The sequence below is a fragment of the Pseudophryne corroboree genome, chromosome 3, assembly GCF_028390025.1.
Source record: "Pseudophryne corroboree isolate aPseCor3 chromosome 3, aPseCor3.hap2, whole genome shotgun sequence".
In the NCBI taxonomy this organism is placed as follows: domain Eukaryota; kingdom Metazoa; phylum Chordata; class Amphibia; order Anura; family Myobatrachidae; genus Pseudophryne; species Pseudophryne corroboree.
The window spans coordinates 126,562,250-126,578,782 of NC_086446.1; the positions used below are offsets into that span (position 1 = coordinate 126,562,250).

Genomic DNA, 16,533 nt, shown 5'->3' on the forward strand with positions numbered 1-16,533 from the left:
TACCTATAGCACCTTGTATTCCCAGGTAGTCTCCCATCCAAGTACTAACCAGGCCTAACACTGCTTAGCTTCCAAGATCAGATGAGATTGGGCGTATCCAGTGTGGTGTGGCTGTAGATGAGCTTTGCAGTTTCTGTTAGAACTTTTCTACTTCTAGCTACTGGTTCATAAATGAATAAATTTGAAAATGGAATGCATCAACAGAACGGTGTTGGCAGTATAAAAATAGCTACAGCATCTTGTATTCCCAGGTGGTTTCCCATCCAAGTACTAACCAGGCCCAACACTGCTTAGCTTACAAGATCAGATGAGATTGGGCGTATCCAGTGTGGTGCGGCTGTAGATAATCGTTGTGGTTTCTGTTAGAATTTTTCTTCTGCTAACTACTGGAACATAAATGAATAAGTTTGAAAATGGAATGCATCAACAGAACGGTGTTGGCAGTATAAAAATACCTACTGCACCTTGTATTCACAGGTGGTCTACCACCCAAGTACTAACCAGGCTCAACACTGCTTAGCTTCCAAGATCAGATGAGATTGGGCGTATCCAGTGTGATGTGGCTGCAAATGAGCTTTGTGGTTTCAGTTAGAACTTTTCTACTTCTAACTACTGGTACGTAAATGAATAAGTTTGAAAATGGAATGGATCAATAGAACGGTGTTGGCAGTATGAAAATACCTACAGCTCCTTGTATTTCCAGGTGGTCTCCCACCCAAGTACTAACCAGGCCCAACACTGCTTAGCTTCCAAGATCAGATGAGATTGAGCGAACCCAGTGTGGTGTGGCTGTAGATAAGCTTTGTGGTTTCTGTTAGAACTTTTCTACTTCTAACTACTGGTACATAAATGAATCTGTTTGAAAATGGAATGCATCAACAGAACGGTGTTAGCAGTATAAAAATACCTTAAGCACCTTGTATTCCCAGGTGGTCTCCCATCCAAGTACTAACCAGGCCCAACACTGCTTAGCTTCCAAGATCAGATGAAATTTGGCGTATCCAGTGTTGCGCGGCTGTAGATGAGCTTTGTGGATTCTGTTAGAACTTTTCTACTTCTAACTACTGGTAAATAAATGAAAAAGTTTGAAAATAGAATGCATCAACAGAACGGTGTTGGCAGTATAAAAATACCTACAGCATCTTGTATTCGCAGGTGGTCTACCACCCAAGTACTAACCAGACCCAACACTGCTTAGCTTCCAAGATCAGATGAGATTCGGCAAATCCAGTATGGTTTGACTGTAAATGAGCTTTGTTGTTTCTGTTAGAACTTTTCTACTTCTAACTACTGGTTCATAAATGAATAAGTTTGAAAATGGAATGCATCAACAGAACGGTGTTGTCAGAATAAAAATACCTACAGCACCTTGTATTCCCAGGTGGTCTCCCATCCAAGTACTAACCAGGCCCAACACTGCTAAGCTTCCAAGATCAAATGAGATTGGGTGTATCCAGTGTGGTGTGGCTGTAAATGAGCTTTGTAGTTTCTGTTAGAACTTTTCCACTTCTAGCTACTGGTTCATAAATGAATAAATTTGAAAATGGAATGCATCAACAGAACGGTGTTGGCAGTATAAAAATACCTACAGCACCTTATATTCCCAGGTGGTCTCCCATCCAAGTACTAACCAGGCCCAACACTGTTTAGCTTACAAGATCAGATGAGATTGGGCGTATCCAGTGTGGTTTGGCTGTAGATGAGCTTTATGGTTTCTGTTAGAACTTTTCTACTTCTAAGTACTGGTACATAAATGAATAAATTTGAAAATGGAATGCATCAACAGAACGGTGTTGGCAGTATAAAAATACCTACAGCACCTTGTATTCCCAGGTGGTCTCCCATCCAAGTACTAACCAGGCCCAACACTGCTTAACTTCCAAGATCAAATGAGATTGGGTGTATCCAGTGTGGTGTGGCTGTAGATGAGCTTTGTAGTTTCTGTTAGAACTTTTCCACTTCTAGCTACTGGTTCATAAATGAATAAATTTGAAAATGGAATGCCTCAACAGAACGGTGTTGGCAGTATAAAAATACCTACAGCACCTTGTATTCCCAGGTGGTCTCCCATCCAAGTACTAACCAGGCCCAACACTGTTTATCTTACAAGATCAGATGAGATTGGGCATATCCAGAGTGGTTTGGCTGTAGATTATCTTTGTGGTTTCTGTTAGAACTTTTCTACTTCTAACTACTGGTACATAAATGAATAATTTTGAAAATTTCATGCATCAACAGAACGGTGTTGGCAGTATAAAAAAACATACAGCACCTTGTATTCCCAGGTGGTCTCCCATCCAAATACTAACCAGGCCCAACACTGCTTAGTTTTCAAGATCAGATGAGATTGGGTGTATCAAGTGTGGTGTGGCTGTAGATTAGCTTTATGGTTTCTGTTAGAACTTTTCTACTTCTACTTCTACAAATACCTAAAGCACCTTGTATTCCCAGGTGGTCTCCCATCCAAGTACTAACCAGGCCCAACACTGCTTAGCTTCCAAGATCAGATGAGATTGGGCGAATCCAGTGTGGTGTGGCTGTAGATAAGCTGTGTGGTTTCTGTTAGAACTTTTCTACTTCTAACTACTGGTACATAAATGAATCTGTTTGAAAATGGAATGCATCAACAGAACGGTGTTGGCAGTATAAAAATACCTACAGCATCTTGTATTCCCAGGTTGTCTCCCATCCAAGTACTAACCAAGCCAAACACTGCTTAGCTTCCGAGATCAGATGAGATTGGGTGTATCCAGTGTGGTGTGGCTGTAGATGAGCTTTGTGGTTTCTGTTAGAACTTTTCTACTTCTAACTACTGGTACATAAATGAATAAGTTTGAAAATGGAATGCATCAACAGAACGATGTTGGCAGTATAAAAAAAACTACAGCACCTTGTATTCCCAGGTGGTCTCCCATCCAAATACTAACCAGGCTCAACACTGCTTAGCTTCCAAGATCAGATGAGATAGGGCATATCCAGTGTGGTGCAGCTGTAGATGACCTTTGTAGTTTCTGTTAGAACTTTTCTACTTCTAACTACTGGTACATAAATGAATAAGTTTGAAAATGGAGTGCATCAACAGTATGGTGTTGGCAGTATGAAAATACCTACAGCTCCTTGTATTCCCAGGTGGTCTCACATCGAAGTACTAACCAGGCCCAACACTGCTTAACTTCCAAGATCAGATGAGATTGGGCGTATCCAGTGTCGTGTGGCTATAGATGAGATTTGTGGTTTCTGTTAGAACTTTTCTACTTCTAAGTACTGGTACATAAATGAATAAGTTTGAAAATGGAATGCATCAACAGAACGGTGTTGGCAGTATAACAATACCTACAGCACCTTGTATTCCCAGGTGGTCTCCCATCCAAATACTAAGCAGGCTCAACACTGCTTAGCTTCCAAGATCTGATGAGATAGGGCATATCCAGTGTGGTGCGGCTGTAGATGACCTTTGTAGTTTCTGTTAGAACTTTTCTACTTCTAACTACTGGTACATAAATGATTAAGTTTGAAAATGGAATGCATCAACAGAACGATGTTGGCAGTATAAAAAAAACTACAGCACCTTGTATTCCCAGGTGGTCTCCCATTAAAGTACTAACCAGGCCCAACACTGCTTAGCTCCCAAGATCAGATGAGATTGGGCGTATCCAATGTGATGTGGCTGTAGATGAGCTTTGTGGTTTCTGTTAGAACTTTTCTACTTCTAACTACTGGTTCATAAATGAATAAGTTTGAAAATGGAATGCATCAACAGAACGGTGTTGTCAGTATAAAAATACCTACAGCACCTTGTATTCCCAGGTGGTCTCCCATCCAAGTACTAACCAGGCCCAACACTGCTTAGCTTACAAGATCAGATGAGATTGGGCGTATCCAGTGTGGTGTGGCTGTAGATGAGCTTTGTGGTTTCTGTTAGAACTTTTCTACTTCTAACTACTGGTACATAAATGAATAAGTTTGAAAATGGAATGCATCAATAGAACGGTGTTGGCAGTATGAAAATACCTACAGCTCCTTGTATTCCCATGTGGTCTCCCCCCAAGTACTAACCAGGCCCAACACTGCTTAGCTTCCAAGATCAGATGAGATTGGGCGTATCCAGTGTGGTGCGGCTGTAGATAAGCTTTGTGGTTTCTGTTAGAACTTTTCTACTTCTAACTACTGGTACATAAATGAATCTGTTTGAAAATGGAATGCATCAACAGAACGGTGTTGGCAGTATAACAATACCTAAAACACCTTGTATTCCCAGGTGGTCTCCCATCCAAGTACTAACCAGGCCCATAACTGCTTAGCTTTCAAGATCAGATGAGATTGGGTGTATCCAGTGTTGCATGGCTGTAGATGAGCTTTGTGGTTTCTATTAGAACTTTTCTACTTCTAACTACTGGTACATAAATGAATAAGTTTGAAAATGGAATGCATCAACAGAACGGTGTTGGCAGTATAAAAATACCTACAGCACCTTGTATTCCCAGGTGGTCTCCCATCCAAGTACTAACCAGGCCCAACACTGCTTAGCTTCCAAGATCAGATGAGATTGGGCGTATCCAGTGTGGTGTGGCTGTAGATGAGCTTTGTGGTTTCTGTTAGAACTTTTCTACTTCTAGCTACTGGTTCATAAATGAATACATTTGAAAATGGAATGCATCAACAGAACGGTGTTGGCAGTATAAAATTACCTACAGCATCTTGTATTTCCAGGTTGTCTCCCATCCAAGTACTAACCAGGCCAAACACTGCTTAGCTTCCAAGATCAGATGAGATTGGGCGTATCCAGTGTGGTGTGGCTGTAGATGAGCGTTGTGGTTTCTGTTAGAACTTTTCTACTTCTAACTACTGGTACATAAATGAATAAGTTTGAAAATGGAATGCATCAACAGAACGATGTTGGCAGTATAAAAAAAACTACAGCATCTTGTATTCCCAGGTGGTCTCCCATTAAAGTACTAACCAGGCCCAACACTGCTTAGCTCCCAAGATCAGATGAGATTGGGCGTATCCAATGTGGTGTGGCTGTAGATGAGCTTTGTAGTTTCTTTTAGAACTTTTCTACTTCTAACTACTGGTTCATAAATGAATAAATTTGAAAATGGAATGCATCAACAGAACGGTCTTGGCAGTATAAAAATACCTACAGCACCTTGTATTCCCAGGTGGTCTTCCATCCAAGTACTAACCAGGCCCAACACTGCGAGGCTTACAAGATCAGATGAGATTGGGCGTATCCAGTGTGGTGTGGCTGTAGATGAGCTTTGTGGTTTCTGTTAGAACTTTTCTACTTCTAACTACTGGTACATAAATGAATAAGTTTGAAAATGGAATGCATCAATAGAACGGTGTTGGCAGTATGAAAATACCTACAGCTCCTTGTATTCCCATGTGGTCTCCCCCCCAGTACTAACCAGGCCCAACACTGCTTAGCTTCAAAGATCAGATGAGATTGGGCGTATCCAGTGTGGTGCAGCTGTAGATAAGCTTTGTGGTTTCTGTTAGAACTTTTCTACTTCTAACTACTGGTACATAAATGAATCTGTTTGAAAATGGAATGCATCAACAGAACGGTGTTGGCAGTATAAAAATACCTATAGCACCTTGTATTCCCAGGTAGTCTCCCATCCAAGTACTAACCAGGCCTAACACTGCTTAGCTTCCAAGATCAGATGAGATTGGGCGTATCAAGTGTGGTGTGGCTGTAGATGAGCTTTGCAGTTTCTGTTAGAACTTTTCTACTTCTAGCTACTGGTTCATAAATGAATAAATTTGAAAATGGAATGCATCAACAGAACGGTGTTGGCAGTATAAAAATAGCTACAGCATCTTGTATTCCCAGGTGGTTTCCCATCCAAGTACTAACCAGGCCCAACACTGCTTAGCTTACAAGATCAGATGAGATTGGGCGTATCCAGTGTGGTGCGGCTGTAGATAAGCGTTGTGGTTTCTGTTAGAATTTTTCTTCTGCTAACTACTGGAACATAAATGAATAAGTTTGAAAATGGAATGCATCAACAGAACGGTGTTGGCAGTATAAAAATACCTACTGCACCTTGTATTCACAGGTGGTCTACCACCCAAGTACTAACCAGGCTCAACACTGCTTAGCTTCCAAGATCAGATGAGATTGGGCGTATCCAGGTGATGTGGCTGCAGATGAGCTTTGTGGTTTCAGTTAGAACTTTTCTACTTCTAACTACTGGTACGTAAATGAATAAGTTTGAAAATGGAATGCATCAACAGAACGGTGTTGGCAGTATAAAAATACCTTGAGCACCTTGTATTCCCAGGTGGTCTCCCATCCAAGTACTAACCAGGCCCAACACTGCTTAGCTTCCAAGATCAGATGAGATTTGGCGTATCCAGTGTTGCGCGGCTGTAGATGAGCTTTGAGGATTCTGTTAGAACTTTTCTACTTCTAACTACTGGTAAATAAATGAAAAAGTTTGAAAATGGAATGCATCAACAGAACGGTGTTGGCAGTATAAAAATACCTACAGCATCTTGTATTCGCAGGTGGTCTACCACCCAAGTACTAACCAGGCCAAACACTGCTTAGCTTCCAAGATCAGATGAGATTCGGCAAATCCAGTATGGTTTGACTGTAGATGAGCTTTGTTGTTTCTGTTAGAACTTTTCTACTTCTAACTACTGGTTCATAAATGAATAAGTTTGAAAATGGAATGCATCAACAGAACGGTGTTGTCAGTATAAAAATACCTACAGCACCTTGTATTCCCAGGTGGTCTCCCATCCAAGTACTAACCAGGCCCAACACTGCTAAACTTCCAAGATCAAATGAGATTGGGTGTATCCAGTGTGGTGTGGCTGTAAATGAGCTTTGTAGTTTCTGTTAGAACTTTTCCACTTCTAGCTACTGGTTCATAAATGAATAAATTTGAAAATGGAATGCATCAACAGAACGGTCTTGTCAGTATAAAAATACCTACAGCACCTTATATTCCCAGGTGGTCTCCCATCCAAGTACTAACCAGGCCCAACACTGTTTAGCTTACAAGATCAGATGAGATTGGGCGTATCCAGTGTGGTTTGGCTGTAGATGAGCTTTATGGTTTCTGTTAGAACTTTTCTACTTCTAAGTACTGGTACATAAATGAATAAATTTGAAAATGGAATGCATCAACAGAACGGTGTTGGCAGTATAAAAATACCTACAGCACCTTGTATTCCCAGGTGGTCTCCCATCCAAGTACTAACCAGGCCCAACACTGCTTAGCTTACAAGATCAAATGAGATTGGGTGTATCCAGTGTGGTGTGGCTGTAGATGAGCTTTGTAGTTTCTGTTAGAACTTTTCTACTTCTAGGTACTGGTTCATAAATGAATAAATTTGAAAATGGAATGTCTCAACAGAACGGTGTTGGCAGTATAAAAATACCTACAGCACCTTGTATTCCCAGGTGGTCTCCCATCCAAGTACTAACCAGGCCCAACACTGTTTATCTTACAAGATCAGATGAGATTGGGCATATCCAGTGTGGTTTGGCTGTAGATTATCTTTGTGGTTTCTGTTAGAACTTTTCTACTTCTAACTACTGGTACATAAATGAATAAGTTTGAAAATTTCATGCATCAACAGAACGGTGTTGGCAGTATAAAAAAACATACAGCACCTTGTATTCCCAGGTGGTCTCCCATCCAAATACTAACCAGGCCCAACACTGCTTAGCTTTCAAGATCAGATGAGATTGGGTGTATCAAGTGTGGTGTGGCTGTAGATTAGCTTTATGGTTTCTGTTAGAACTTTTCTACTTCTACTTCTACTTCTAAAAATACCTAAAGCACCTTGTATTCTCAGGTGGTCTCCCATCCAAGTACTAACCAGGCCCAACACTGCTTAGCTTCCAAGATCAGATGAGTTTGGGCGAATCCAGTGTGGTGTGGCTGTAGATAAGCTTTGTGGTTTCTGTTAGAACTTTTCTACTTCTAACTACTGGTACATAAATGAATCTGTTTGAAAATGGAATGCATCAACAGAACGGTGTTGGCAGTATAAAAATACCTACAGCATCTTGTATTCCCAGGTTGTCTCCCATCCAAGTACTAACCAGGCCAAACACTGCTTAGCTTCCGAGATCAGATGAGATTGGGCGTATCCAGCGTGGTGTGGCTGTAGATGAGCTTTGTGGTTTCTGTTAGAACTTTTCTACTTCTAACTACTGGTACATAAATGAATAAGTTTGAAAATGGAATGCATCAACAGAACGATGTTGGCAGTATAAAAAAAAACTACAGCACCTTGTATTCCCAGGTGGTCTCCCATTAAAGTACTAACCAGGCCCAACACTGCTTAGCTCCCAAGATCAGATGAGATTGGGCGTATCCAATGTGGTGTGGCTGTAGATGAGCTTTGTGGTTTCTTTTAGAACTTTTCTACTTCTAACTACTGGTTCATAAATGAATAAATTTGAAAATGAAATGCATCAACAGAACGGTCTTGGCAGTATAAAAATACCTACAGCACCTTGTATTCCCAGGTGGTCTTCCATCCAAGTACTAACCAGGCCCAACACTGCGAGGCTTACAAGATCAGATGAGATTGCGCGTATCCAGTGTGGTGTGGCTGTAGATGAGCTTTGTGGTTTCTGTTAGAACTTTTCTACTTCTAACTACTGGTACATAAATGAATAAGTTTGAAAATGGAATGCATCAATAGAACGGTGTTGGCAGTATGAAAATACCTGCAGCTCCTTGTATTCCCATGTGGTCTCCCCCCAAGTACTAACCAGACCCAACACTGCTTAGCTTCCAAGATCAGATGAGATTGGGCGTATCCAGTGTGGTGCATCTGTAGATAAGCTTTGTGGTTTCTGTTAGAACTTTTCTACTTCTAACTACTGGTACATAAATGAATCTGTTTGAAAATGGAATGCATCAACAGAACGGTGTTGGCAGTATAAAAATACCTACAGCACCTTGTATTCCCAGGTGGTCTCCCATCCAAGTACTAACCAGGCCTAACACTGCTTAGCTTCCAAGATCAGATGAGATTGGGCATATCCAGTGTGGTGTGGCTGTAGATGAGCTTTGCAGTTTCTGTTAGAACTTTTCTACTTCTAGCTACTGGTTCATAAATGAATAAATTTGAAAATGGAATGCATCAACAGAACGGTGTTGGCAGTATAAAAATAGCTACAGCATCTTGTATTCCCAGGTGGTCTCCCATCCAAGTACTAACCAGGCCCAACACTGCTTAGCTTACAAGATCAGATGAGATTGGGCGTATCCAGTGTGGTGCATCTGTAGATAAGCTTTGTGGTTTCTGTTAGAACTTTTCTACTTCTAACTACTGGTACATAAATGAATCTGTTTGAAAATGGAATGCATCAACAGAACGGTGTTGGCAGTATAAAAATACCTACTGCACCTTGTATTCACAGGTGGTCTACCACCCAAGTACTAACCAGGCTCAACACTGCTTAGCTTCCAAGATCAGATGAGATTGGGCGTATCCAGTGTGATGTGGCTGCAAATGAGCTTTGTGGTTTCAGTTAGAACTTTTCTACTTCTAACTACTGGTACGTAAATGAATAAGTTTGAAAATGGAATGGATCAATAGAACGGTGTTGGCAGTATGAAAATACCTACAGCTCCTTGTATTTCCAGGTGGTCTCCCACCCAAGTACTAACCAGGCCCAACACTGCTTAGCTTCCAAGATCAGATGAGATTGAGCGAACCCAGTGTGGTGTGGCTGTAGATAAGCTTTGTGGTTTCTGTTAGAACTTTTCTACTTCTAACTACTGGTACATAAATGAATCTGTTTGAAAATGGAATGCATCAACAGAACGGTGTTAGCAGTATAAAAATACCTTAAGCACCTTGTATTCCCAGGTGGTCTCCCATCCAAGTACTAACCAGGCCCAACACTGCTTAGCTTCCAAGATCAGATGAAATTTGGCGTATCCAGTGTTGCGCGGCTGTAGATGAGCTTTGTGGATTCTGTTAGAACTTTTCTACTTCTAACTACTGGTAAATAAATGAAAAAGTTTGAAAATGGAATGCATCAACAGAACGGTGTTGGCAGTATAAAAATACCTACAGCATCTTGTATTCGCAGGTGGTCTACCACCCAAGTACTAACCAGACCCAACACTGCTTAGCTTCCAAGATCAGATGAGATTCGGCAAATCCAGTATGGTTTGACTGTAAATGAGCTTTGTTGTTTCTGTTAGAACTTTTCTACTTCTAACTACTGGTTCATAAATGAATAAGTTTGAAAATGGAATGCATCAACAGAACGGTGTTGTCAGAATAAAAATACCTACAGCACCTTGTATTCCCAGGTGGTCTCCCATCCAAGTACTAACCAGGCCCAACACTGCTAAGCTTCCAAGATCAAATGAGATTGGGTGTATCCAGTGTGGTGTGGCTGTAAATGAGCTTTGTAGTTTCTGTTAGAACTTTTCCACTTCTAGCTACTGGTTCATAAATGAATAAATTTGAAAATGGAATGCATCAACAGAACGGTGTTGGCAGTATAAAAATACCTACAGCACCTTATATTCCCAGGTGGTCTCCCATCCAAGTACTAACCAGGCCCAACACTGTTTAGCTTACAAGATCAGATGAGATTGGGCGTATCCAGTGTGGTTTGGCTGTAGATGAGCTTTATGGTTTCTGTTAGAACTTTTCTACTTCTAAGTACTGGTACATAAATGAATAAATTTGAAAATGGAATGCATCAACAGAACGGTGTTGGCAGTATAAAAATACCTACAGCACCTTGTATTCCCAGGTGGTCTCCCATCCAAGTACTAACCAGGCCCAACACTGCTTAACTTCCAAGATCAAATGAGATTGGGTGTATCCAGTGTGGTGTGGCTGTAGATGAGCTTTGTAGTTTCTGTTAGAACTTTTCTACTTCTAGCTACTGGTTCATAAATGAATAAATTTGAAAATGGAATGCCTCAACAGAACGGTGTTGGCAGTATAAAAATACCTACAGCACCTTGTATTCCCAGGTGGTCTCCCATCCAAGTACTAACCAGGCCCAACACTGTTTATCTTACAAGATCAGATGAGATTGGGCATATCCAGAGTGGTTTGGCTGTAGATTATCTTTGTGGTTTCTGTTAGAACTTTTCTACTTCTAACTACTGGTACATAAATGAATAATTTTGAAAATTTCATGCATCAACAGAACGGTGTTGGCAGTATAAAAAAACATACAGCACCTTGTATTCCCAGGTGGTCTCCCATCCAAATACTAACCAGGCCCAACACTGCTTAGCTTTCAAGATCAGATGAGATTGGGTGTATCAAGTGTGGTGTGGCTGTAGATTAGCTTTATGGTTTCTGTTAGAACTTTTCTACTTCTACTTCTACAAATACCTAAAGCACCTTGTATTCCCAGGTGGTCTCCCATCCAAGTACTAACCAGGCCCAACACTGCTTAGCTTCCAAGATCAGATGAGATTGGGCGAATCCAGTGTGGTGTGGCTGTAGATAAGCTGTGTGGTTTCTGTTAGAACTTTTCTACTTCTAACTACTGGTACATAAATGAATCTGTTTGAAAATGGAATGCATCAACAGAACGGTGTTGGCAGTATAAAAATACCTACAGCATCTTGTATTCCCAGGTTGTCTCCCATCCAAGTACTAACCAAGCCAAACACTGCTTAGCTTCCGAGATCAGATGAGATTGGGTGTATCCAGTGTGGTGTGGCTGTAGATGAGCTTTGTGGTTTCTGTTAGAACTTTTCTACTTCTAACTACTGGTACATAAATGAATAAGTTTGAAAATGGAATGCATCAACAGAACGATGTTGGCAGTATAAAAAAAACTACAGCACCTTGTATTCCCAGGTGGTCTCCCATCCAAATACTAACCAGGCTCAACACTGCTTAGCTTCCAAGATCAGATGAGATAGGGCATATCCAGTGTGGTGCGGCTGTAGATGACCTTTGTAGTTTCTGTTAGAACTTTTCTACTTCTAACTACTGGTACATAAATGAATAAGTTTGAAAATGGAGTGCATCAACAGTATGGTGTTGGCAGTATGAAAATACCTACAGCTCCTTGTATTCCCAGGTGGTCTCACATCGAAGTACTAACCAGGCCCAACACTGCTTAACTTCCAAGATCAGATGAGATTGGGCGTATCCAGTGTCGTGTGGCTATAGATGAGATTTGTGGTTTCTGTTAGAACTTTTCTACTTCTAAGTACTGGTACATAAATGAATAAGTTTGAAAATGGAATGCATCAACAGAACAGTGTTGGCAGTATAAAAATACCTACAGCACCTTGTATTCCCAGGTGGTCTCCCATCCAAATACTAAGCAGGCTCAACACTGCTTAGCTTCCAAGATCTGATGAGATAGGGCATATCCAGTGTGGTGCGGCTGTAGATGACCTTTGTAGTTTCTGTTAGAACTTTTCTACTTCTACCTACTGGTACATAAATGATTAAGTTTGAAAATGGAATGCATCAACAGAACGATGTTGGCAGTATAAAAAAAACTACAGCACCTTGTATTCCCAGGTGGTCTCCCATTAAAGTACTAACCAGGCCCAACACTGCTTAGCTCCCAAGATCAGATGAGATTGGGCGTATCCAATGTGATGTGGCTGTAGATGAGCTTTGTGGTTTCTGTTAGAACTTTTCTACTTCTAACTACTGGTTCATAAATGAATAAGTTTGAAAATGGAATGCATCAACAGAACGGTGTTGTCAGTATAAAAATACCTACAGCACCTTGTATTCCCAGGTGGTCTCCCATCCAAGTACTAACCAGGCCCAACACTGCTTAGCTTACAAGATCAGATGAGATTGGGCGTATCCAGTGTGGTGTGGCTGTAGATGAGCTTTGTGGTTTCTGTTAGAACTTTTCTACTTCTAACTACTGGTACATAAATGAATAAGTTTGAAAATGGAATGCATCAATAGAACGGTGTTGGCAGTATGAAAATACCTACAGCTCCTTGTATTCCCATGTGGTCTCCCCCCAAGTACTAACCAGGCCCAACACTGCTTAGCTTCCAAGATCAGATGAGATTGGGCGTATCCAGTGTGGTGCGGCTGTAGATAAGCTTTGTGGTTTCTGTTAGAACTTTTCTACTTCTAACTACTGGTACATAAATGAATCTGTTTGAAAATGGAATGCATCAACAGAACGGTGTTGGCAGTATAACAATACCTAAAACACCTTGTATTCCCAGGTGGTCTCCCATCCAAGTACTAACCAGGCCCATAACTGCTTAGCTTCCAAGATCAGATGAGATTGGGTGTATCCAGTGTTGCATGGCTGTAGATGAGCTTTGTGGTTTCTATTAGAACTTTTCTACTTCTAACTACTGGTACATAAATGAATAAGTTTGAAAATGGAATGCATCAACAGAACGGTGTTGGCAGTATAAAAATACCTACAGCACCTTGTATTCCCAGGTGGTCTCCCATCCAAGTACTAACCAGGCCCAACACTGCTTAGCTTCCAAGATCAGATGAGATTGGGCGTATCCAGTGTGGTGTGGCTGTAGATGAGCTTTGTGGTTTCTGTTAGAACTTTTCTACTTCTAGCTACTGGTTCATAAATGAATACATTTGAAAATGGAATGCATCAACAGAACGGTGTTGGCAGTATAAAATTACCTACAGCATCTTGTATTCCCAGGTTGTCTCCCATCCAAGTACTAACCAGGCCAAACACTGCTTAGCTTCCAAGATCAGATGAGATTGGGCGTATCCAGTGTGGTGTGGCTGTAGATGAGCGTTGTGGTTTCTGTTAGAACTTTTCTACTTCTAACTACTGGTACATAAATGAATAAGTTTGAAAATGGAATGCATCAACAGAACGATGTTGGCAGTATAAAAAAAACTACAGCACCTTGTATTCCCAGGTGGTCTCCCATTAAAGTACTAACCAGGCCCAACACTGCTTAGCTCCCAAGATCAGATGAGATTGGGCGTATCCAATGTGGTGTGGCTGTAGATGAGCTTTGTAGTTTCTTTTAGAACTTTTCTACTTCTAACTACTGGTTCATAAATGAATAAATTTGAAAATGGAATGCATCAACAGAACGGTCTTGGCAGTATAAAAATACCTACAGCACCTTGTATTCCCAGGTGGTCTTCCATCCAAGTACTAACCAGGCCCAACACTGCGAGGCTTACAAGATCAGATGAGATTGGGCGTATCCAGTGTGGTGTGGCTGTAGATGAGCTTTGTGGTTTCTGTTAGAACTTTTCTACTTCTAACTACTGGTACATAAATGAATAAGTTTGAAAATGGAATGCATCAATAGAACGGTGTTGGCAGTATGAAAATACCTACAGCTCCTTGTATTCCCATGTGGTCTCCCCCCCAGTACTAACCAGGCCCAACACTGCTTAGCTTCAAAGATCAGATGAGATTGGGCGTATCCAGTGTGGTGCAGCTGTAGATAAGCTTTGTGGTTTCTGTTAGAACTTTTCTACTTCTAACTACTGGTACATAAATGAATCTGTTTGAAAATGGAATGCATCAACAGAACGGTGTTGGCAGTATAAAAATACCTATAGCACCTTGTATTCCCAGGTAGTCTCCCATCCAAGTACTAACCAGGCCTAACACTGCTTAGCTTCCAAGATCAGATGAGATTGGGCGTATCCAGTGTGGTGTGGCTGTAGATGAGCTTTGCAGTTTCTGTTAGAACTTTTCTACTTCTAGCTACTGGTTCATAAATGAATAAATTTGAAAATGGAATGCATCAACAGAACGGTGTTGGCAGTATAAAAATAGCTACAGCATCTTGTATTCCCAGGTGGTTTCCCATCCAAGTACTAACCAGGCCCAACACTGCTTAGCTTACAAGATCAGATGAGATTGGGCGTATCCAGTGTGGTGCGGCTGTAGATAAGCGTTGTGGTTTCTGTTAGAATTTTTCTTCTGCTAACTACTGGAACATAAATGAATAAGTTTGAAAATGGAATGCATCAACAGAACGGTGTTGGCAGTATAAAAATACCTACTGCACCTTGTATTCACAGGTGGTCTACCACCCAAGTACTAACCAGGCTCAACACTGCTTAGCTTCCAAGATCAGATGAGATTGGGCGTATCCAGTGTGATGTGGCTGCAGATGAGCTTTGTGGTTTCAGTTAGAACTTTTCTACTTCTAACTACTGGTACGTAAATGAATAAGTTTGAAAATGGAATGGATCAATAGAACGGTGTTGGCAGTATGAAAATACCTACAGCTCCTTGTATTTCCAGGTGGTCTCCCACCCAAGTACTAACCAGGCCCAACACTGCTTAGCTTCCAAGATCAGATGAGATTGAGCGAATCCAGTGTGGTGTGGCTGTAGATAAGCTTTGTGGTTTCTGTTAGAACTTTTCTACTTCTAACTACTGGTACATAAATGAATCTGTTTGAAAATGGAATGCATCAACAGAACGGTGTTGGCAGTATAAAAATACCTTGAGCACCTTGTATTCCCAGGTGGTCTCCCATCCAAGTACTAACCAGGCCCAACACTGCTTAGCTTCCAAGATCAGATGAGATTTGGCGTATCCAGTGTTGCGCGGCTGTAGATGAGCTTTGTGGATTCTGTTAGAACTTTTCTACTTCTAACTACTGGTAAATAAATGAAAAAGTTTGAAAATGGAATGCATCAACAGAACGGTGTTGGCAGTATAAAAATACCTACAGCATCTTGTATTCGCAGGTGGTCTACCACCCAAGTACTAACCAGGCCAAACACTGCTTAGCTTCCAAGATCAGATGAGATTCGGCAAATCCAGTATGGTTTGACTGTAGATGAGCTTTGTTGTTTCTGTTAGAACTTTTCTACTTCTAACTACTGGTTCATAAATGAATAAGTTTGAAAATGGAATGCATCAACAGAACGGTGTTGTCAGTATAAAAATACCTACAGCACCTTGTATTCCCAGGTGGTCTCCCATCCAAGTACTAACCAGGCCCAACACTGCTAAACTTCCAAGATCAAATGAGATTGGGTGTATCCAGTGTGGTGTGGCTGTAAATGAGCTTTGTAGTTTCTGTTAGAACTTTTCCACTTCTAGCTACTGGTTCATAAATGAATAAATTTGAAAATGGAATGCATCAACAGAACGGTCTTGTCAGTATAAAAATACCTACAGCACCTTATATTCCCAGGTGGTCTCCCATCCAAGTACTAACCAGGCCCAACACTGTTTAGCTTACAAGATCAGATGAGATTGGGCGTATCCAGTGTGGTTTGGCTGTAGATGAGCTTTATGGTTTCTGTTAGAACTTTTCTACTTCTAAGTACTGGTACATAAATGAATAAATTTGAAAATGGAATGCATCAACAGAACGGTGTTGGCAGTATAAAAATACCTACAGCACCTTGTATTCCCAGGTGGTTTCCCATCCAAGTACTAACCAGGCCCAACACTGCTTAGCTTACACGATCAAATGAGATTGGGTGTATCCAGTGTGGTGTGGCTGTAGATGAGCTTTGTAGTTTCTGTTAGAACTTTTCTACTTCTAGCTACTGGTTCATAAATGAATAAATTTGAAAATGGAATGCCTCAACAGAACGGTGTTG

General features: G+C 41.0%; 16 non-coding genes and 58 pseudogenes across 16 annotated transcripts; all 74 read right to left on the reverse strand.

Annotated features, from left to right (window-relative positions):
* On the reverse strand, positions 1-119 carry LOC134891180 (5S ribosomal RNA; annotated as a pseudogene).
* A 107-nt stretch (positions 120-226) lies between these two features.
* On the reverse strand, positions 227-345 carry LOC134894384 (5S ribosomal RNA; annotated as a pseudogene).
* A 107-nt stretch (positions 346-452) lies between these two features.
* LOC134893911 (5S ribosomal RNA) lies at positions 453-571 on the reverse strand (annotated as a pseudogene).
* Positions 572-678: 107 nt separating this feature from the next.
* Positions 679-797, reverse strand: LOC134893228 (5S ribosomal RNA; annotated as a pseudogene).
* A 107-nt stretch (positions 798-904) lies between these two features.
* LOC134898142 (5S ribosomal RNA) lies at positions 905-1,023 on the reverse strand (annotated as a pseudogene).
* A 107-nt stretch (positions 1,024-1,130) lies between these two features.
* On the reverse strand, positions 1,131-1,249 carry LOC134896605 (5S ribosomal RNA; annotated as a pseudogene).
* A 107-nt stretch (positions 1,250-1,356) lies between these two features.
* LOC135070477 (5S ribosomal RNA) lies at positions 1,357-1,475 on the reverse strand. Its single transcript, XR_010256642.1, has one exon. It is a non-coding gene; the product is annotated as a 5S ribosomal RNA (ribosomal RNA).
* A 107-nt stretch (positions 1,476-1,582) lies between these two features.
* Positions 1,583-1,701, reverse strand: LOC134887558 (5S ribosomal RNA; annotated as a pseudogene).
* Positions 1,702-1,808: 107 nt separating this feature from the next.
* On the reverse strand, positions 1,809-1,927 carry LOC134900329 (5S ribosomal RNA). The gene has a single exon (XR_010173843.1). It is a non-coding gene; the product is annotated as a 5S ribosomal RNA (ribosomal RNA).
* A 107-nt stretch (positions 1,928-2,034) lies between these two features.
* Positions 2,035-2,153, reverse strand: LOC134891424 (5S ribosomal RNA; annotated as a pseudogene).
* A 107-nt stretch (positions 2,154-2,260) lies between these two features.
* LOC134893003 (5S ribosomal RNA) lies at positions 2,261-2,379 on the reverse strand (annotated as a pseudogene).
* Positions 2,380-2,426: 47 nt separating this feature from the next.
* LOC134885954 (5S ribosomal RNA) lies at positions 2,427-2,545 on the reverse strand. The gene has a single exon (XR_010170054.1). It is a non-coding gene; the product is annotated as a 5S ribosomal RNA (ribosomal RNA).
* Positions 2,546-2,652: 107 nt separating this feature from the next.
* On the reverse strand, positions 2,653-2,771 carry LOC134894703 (5S ribosomal RNA; annotated as a pseudogene).
* A 107-nt stretch (positions 2,772-2,878) lies between these two features.
* Positions 2,879-2,997, reverse strand: LOC134895632 (5S ribosomal RNA; annotated as a pseudogene).
* A 107-nt stretch (positions 2,998-3,104) lies between these two features.
* Positions 3,105-3,223, reverse strand: LOC134894081 (5S ribosomal RNA; annotated as a pseudogene).
* A 107-nt stretch (positions 3,224-3,330) lies between these two features.
* LOC134895848 (5S ribosomal RNA) lies at positions 3,331-3,449 on the reverse strand (annotated as a pseudogene).
* Positions 3,450-3,556: 107 nt separating this feature from the next.
* LOC134890028 (5S ribosomal RNA) lies at positions 3,557-3,675 on the reverse strand (annotated as a pseudogene).
* A 107-nt stretch (positions 3,676-3,782) lies between these two features.
* LOC135068307 (5S ribosomal RNA) lies at positions 3,783-3,901 on the reverse strand. Its single transcript, XR_010254511.1, has one exon. It is a non-coding gene; the product is annotated as a 5S ribosomal RNA (ribosomal RNA).
* Positions 3,902-4,008: 107 nt separating this feature from the next.
* Positions 4,009-4,126, reverse strand: LOC134891433 (5S ribosomal RNA; annotated as a pseudogene).
* Positions 4,127-4,233: 107 nt separating this feature from the next.
* Positions 4,234-4,352, reverse strand: LOC134896334 (5S ribosomal RNA; annotated as a pseudogene).
* Positions 4,353-4,459: 107 nt separating this feature from the next.
* LOC134901533 (5S ribosomal RNA) lies at positions 4,460-4,578 on the reverse strand. The gene has a single exon (XR_010175023.1). It is a non-coding gene; the product is annotated as a 5S ribosomal RNA (ribosomal RNA).
* Positions 4,579-4,685: 107 nt separating this feature from the next.
* On the reverse strand, positions 4,686-4,804 carry LOC134896273 (5S ribosomal RNA; annotated as a pseudogene).
* A 107-nt stretch (positions 4,805-4,911) lies between these two features.
* On the reverse strand, positions 4,912-5,030 carry LOC134891717 (5S ribosomal RNA; annotated as a pseudogene).
* Positions 5,031-5,137: 107 nt separating this feature from the next.
* LOC134896156 (5S ribosomal RNA) lies at positions 5,138-5,256 on the reverse strand (annotated as a pseudogene).
* A 107-nt stretch (positions 5,257-5,363) lies between these two features.
* LOC134895309 (5S ribosomal RNA) lies at positions 5,364-5,481 on the reverse strand (annotated as a pseudogene).
* A 107-nt stretch (positions 5,482-5,588) lies between these two features.
* LOC134892986 (5S ribosomal RNA) lies at positions 5,589-5,707 on the reverse strand (annotated as a pseudogene).
* A 107-nt stretch (positions 5,708-5,814) lies between these two features.
* Positions 5,815-5,933, reverse strand: LOC134894386 (5S ribosomal RNA; annotated as a pseudogene).
* Positions 5,934-6,040: 107 nt separating this feature from the next.
* Positions 6,041-6,158, reverse strand: LOC134897137 (5S ribosomal RNA; annotated as a pseudogene).
* A 107-nt stretch (positions 6,159-6,265) lies between these two features.
* Positions 6,266-6,384, reverse strand: LOC134897740 (5S ribosomal RNA; annotated as a pseudogene).
* Positions 6,385-6,491: 107 nt separating this feature from the next.
* LOC134898174 (5S ribosomal RNA) lies at positions 6,492-6,610 on the reverse strand (annotated as a pseudogene).
* A 107-nt stretch (positions 6,611-6,717) lies between these two features.
* LOC135067861 (5S ribosomal RNA) lies at positions 6,718-6,836 on the reverse strand. Its single transcript, XR_010254070.1, has one exon. It is a non-coding gene; the product is annotated as a 5S ribosomal RNA (ribosomal RNA).
* Positions 6,837-6,943: 107 nt separating this feature from the next.
* LOC134887559 (5S ribosomal RNA) lies at positions 6,944-7,062 on the reverse strand (annotated as a pseudogene).
* Positions 7,063-7,169: 107 nt separating this feature from the next.
* On the reverse strand, positions 7,170-7,288 carry LOC135066757 (5S ribosomal RNA). The gene has a single exon (XR_010252998.1). It is a non-coding gene; the product is annotated as a 5S ribosomal RNA (ribosomal RNA).
* Positions 7,289-7,395: 107 nt separating this feature from the next.
* LOC134889361 (5S ribosomal RNA) lies at positions 7,396-7,514 on the reverse strand (annotated as a pseudogene).
* A 107-nt stretch (positions 7,515-7,621) lies between these two features.
* Positions 7,622-7,740, reverse strand: LOC134888478 (5S ribosomal RNA; annotated as a pseudogene).
* A 53-nt stretch (positions 7,741-7,793) lies between these two features.
* Positions 7,794-7,912, reverse strand: LOC134891081 (5S ribosomal RNA; annotated as a pseudogene).
* A 107-nt stretch (positions 7,913-8,019) lies between these two features.
* Positions 8,020-8,138, reverse strand: LOC134896460 (5S ribosomal RNA; annotated as a pseudogene).
* A 108-nt stretch (positions 8,139-8,246) lies between these two features.
* LOC134885855 (5S ribosomal RNA) lies at positions 8,247-8,365 on the reverse strand. Its single transcript, XR_010169959.1, has one exon. It is a non-coding gene; the product is annotated as a 5S ribosomal RNA (ribosomal RNA).
* Positions 8,366-8,472: 107 nt separating this feature from the next.
* Positions 8,473-8,591, reverse strand: LOC134895661 (5S ribosomal RNA; annotated as a pseudogene).
* A 107-nt stretch (positions 8,592-8,698) lies between these two features.
* Positions 8,699-8,816, reverse strand: LOC134897504 (5S ribosomal RNA; annotated as a pseudogene).
* A 107-nt stretch (positions 8,817-8,923) lies between these two features.
* LOC134884452 (5S ribosomal RNA) lies at positions 8,924-9,042 on the reverse strand. The gene has a single exon (XR_010168599.1). It is a non-coding gene; the product is annotated as a 5S ribosomal RNA (ribosomal RNA).
* A 107-nt stretch (positions 9,043-9,149) lies between these two features.
* LOC134896079 (5S ribosomal RNA) lies at positions 9,150-9,268 on the reverse strand (annotated as a pseudogene).
* Positions 9,269-9,375: 107 nt separating this feature from the next.
* On the reverse strand, positions 9,376-9,494 carry LOC134893912 (5S ribosomal RNA; annotated as a pseudogene).
* A 107-nt stretch (positions 9,495-9,601) lies between these two features.
* LOC134893229 (5S ribosomal RNA) lies at positions 9,602-9,720 on the reverse strand (annotated as a pseudogene).
* Positions 9,721-9,827: 107 nt separating this feature from the next.
* Positions 9,828-9,946, reverse strand: LOC134898143 (5S ribosomal RNA; annotated as a pseudogene).
* Positions 9,947-10,053: 107 nt separating this feature from the next.
* On the reverse strand, positions 10,054-10,172 carry LOC134896606 (5S ribosomal RNA; annotated as a pseudogene).
* Positions 10,173-10,279: 107 nt separating this feature from the next.
* LOC135070478 (5S ribosomal RNA) lies at positions 10,280-10,398 on the reverse strand. Its single transcript, XR_010256643.1, has one exon. It is a non-coding gene; the product is annotated as a 5S ribosomal RNA (ribosomal RNA).
* Positions 10,399-10,505: 107 nt separating this feature from the next.
* On the reverse strand, positions 10,506-10,624 carry LOC134887561 (5S ribosomal RNA; annotated as a pseudogene).
* Positions 10,625-10,731: 107 nt separating this feature from the next.
* Positions 10,732-10,850, reverse strand: LOC134900352 (5S ribosomal RNA). The gene has a single exon (XR_010173865.1). It is a non-coding gene; the product is annotated as a 5S ribosomal RNA (ribosomal RNA).
* Positions 10,851-10,957: 107 nt separating this feature from the next.
* Positions 10,958-11,076, reverse strand: LOC134891427 (5S ribosomal RNA; annotated as a pseudogene).
* A 107-nt stretch (positions 11,077-11,183) lies between these two features.
* Positions 11,184-11,302, reverse strand: LOC134888479 (5S ribosomal RNA; annotated as a pseudogene).
* A 47-nt stretch (positions 11,303-11,349) lies between these two features.
* On the reverse strand, positions 11,350-11,468 carry LOC134885955 (5S ribosomal RNA). Its single transcript, XR_010170055.1, has one exon. It is a non-coding gene; the product is annotated as a 5S ribosomal RNA (ribosomal RNA).
* A 107-nt stretch (positions 11,469-11,575) lies between these two features.
* On the reverse strand, positions 11,576-11,694 carry LOC134894704 (5S ribosomal RNA; annotated as a pseudogene).
* A 107-nt stretch (positions 11,695-11,801) lies between these two features.
* On the reverse strand, positions 11,802-11,920 carry LOC134894951 (5S ribosomal RNA; annotated as a pseudogene).
* A 107-nt stretch (positions 11,921-12,027) lies between these two features.
* Positions 12,028-12,146, reverse strand: LOC134894087 (5S ribosomal RNA; annotated as a pseudogene).
* A 107-nt stretch (positions 12,147-12,253) lies between these two features.
* LOC134895851 (5S ribosomal RNA) lies at positions 12,254-12,372 on the reverse strand (annotated as a pseudogene).
* Positions 12,373-12,479: 107 nt separating this feature from the next.
* LOC134890029 (5S ribosomal RNA) lies at positions 12,480-12,598 on the reverse strand (annotated as a pseudogene).
* A 107-nt stretch (positions 12,599-12,705) lies between these two features.
* LOC135068308 (5S ribosomal RNA) lies at positions 12,706-12,824 on the reverse strand. The gene has a single exon (XR_010254512.1). It is a non-coding gene; the product is annotated as a 5S ribosomal RNA (ribosomal RNA).
* Positions 12,825-12,931: 107 nt separating this feature from the next.
* On the reverse strand, positions 12,932-13,049 carry LOC134891435 (5S ribosomal RNA; annotated as a pseudogene).
* A 107-nt stretch (positions 13,050-13,156) lies between these two features.
* Positions 13,157-13,275, reverse strand: LOC134895311 (5S ribosomal RNA; annotated as a pseudogene).
* A 107-nt stretch (positions 13,276-13,382) lies between these two features.
* LOC134901534 (5S ribosomal RNA) lies at positions 13,383-13,501 on the reverse strand. The gene has a single exon (XR_010175024.1). It is a non-coding gene; the product is annotated as a 5S ribosomal RNA (ribosomal RNA).
* A 107-nt stretch (positions 13,502-13,608) lies between these two features.
* Positions 13,609-13,727, reverse strand: LOC134894870 (5S ribosomal RNA; annotated as a pseudogene).
* A 107-nt stretch (positions 13,728-13,834) lies between these two features.
* LOC134885857 (5S ribosomal RNA) lies at positions 13,835-13,953 on the reverse strand. The gene has a single exon (XR_010169961.1). It is a non-coding gene; the product is annotated as a 5S ribosomal RNA (ribosomal RNA).
* A 107-nt stretch (positions 13,954-14,060) lies between these two features.
* LOC134896157 (5S ribosomal RNA) lies at positions 14,061-14,179 on the reverse strand (annotated as a pseudogene).
* Positions 14,180-14,286: 107 nt separating this feature from the next.
* LOC134895310 (5S ribosomal RNA) lies at positions 14,287-14,404 on the reverse strand (annotated as a pseudogene).
* A 107-nt stretch (positions 14,405-14,511) lies between these two features.
* LOC134891181 (5S ribosomal RNA) lies at positions 14,512-14,630 on the reverse strand (annotated as a pseudogene).
* Positions 14,631-14,737: 107 nt separating this feature from the next.
* LOC134894385 (5S ribosomal RNA) lies at positions 14,738-14,856 on the reverse strand (annotated as a pseudogene).
* Positions 14,857-14,963: 107 nt separating this feature from the next.
* On the reverse strand, positions 14,964-15,082 carry LOC134892798 (5S ribosomal RNA; annotated as a pseudogene).
* A 107-nt stretch (positions 15,083-15,189) lies between these two features.
* LOC134891381 (5S ribosomal RNA) lies at positions 15,190-15,308 on the reverse strand (annotated as a pseudogene).
* A 107-nt stretch (positions 15,309-15,415) lies between these two features.
* On the reverse strand, positions 15,416-15,534 carry LOC134897741 (5S ribosomal RNA; annotated as a pseudogene).
* Positions 15,535-15,641: 107 nt separating this feature from the next.
* LOC134898175 (5S ribosomal RNA) lies at positions 15,642-15,760 on the reverse strand (annotated as a pseudogene).
* A 107-nt stretch (positions 15,761-15,867) lies between these two features.
* LOC135067862 (5S ribosomal RNA) lies at positions 15,868-15,986 on the reverse strand. The gene has a single exon (XR_010254071.1). It is a non-coding gene; the product is annotated as a 5S ribosomal RNA (ribosomal RNA).
* A 107-nt stretch (positions 15,987-16,093) lies between these two features.
* Positions 16,094-16,212, reverse strand: LOC134887562 (5S ribosomal RNA; annotated as a pseudogene).
* Positions 16,213-16,319: 107 nt separating this feature from the next.
* Positions 16,320-16,438, reverse strand: LOC134891260 (5S ribosomal RNA; annotated as a pseudogene).
* Positions 16,439-16,533: the final 95 nt, after the last annotated feature.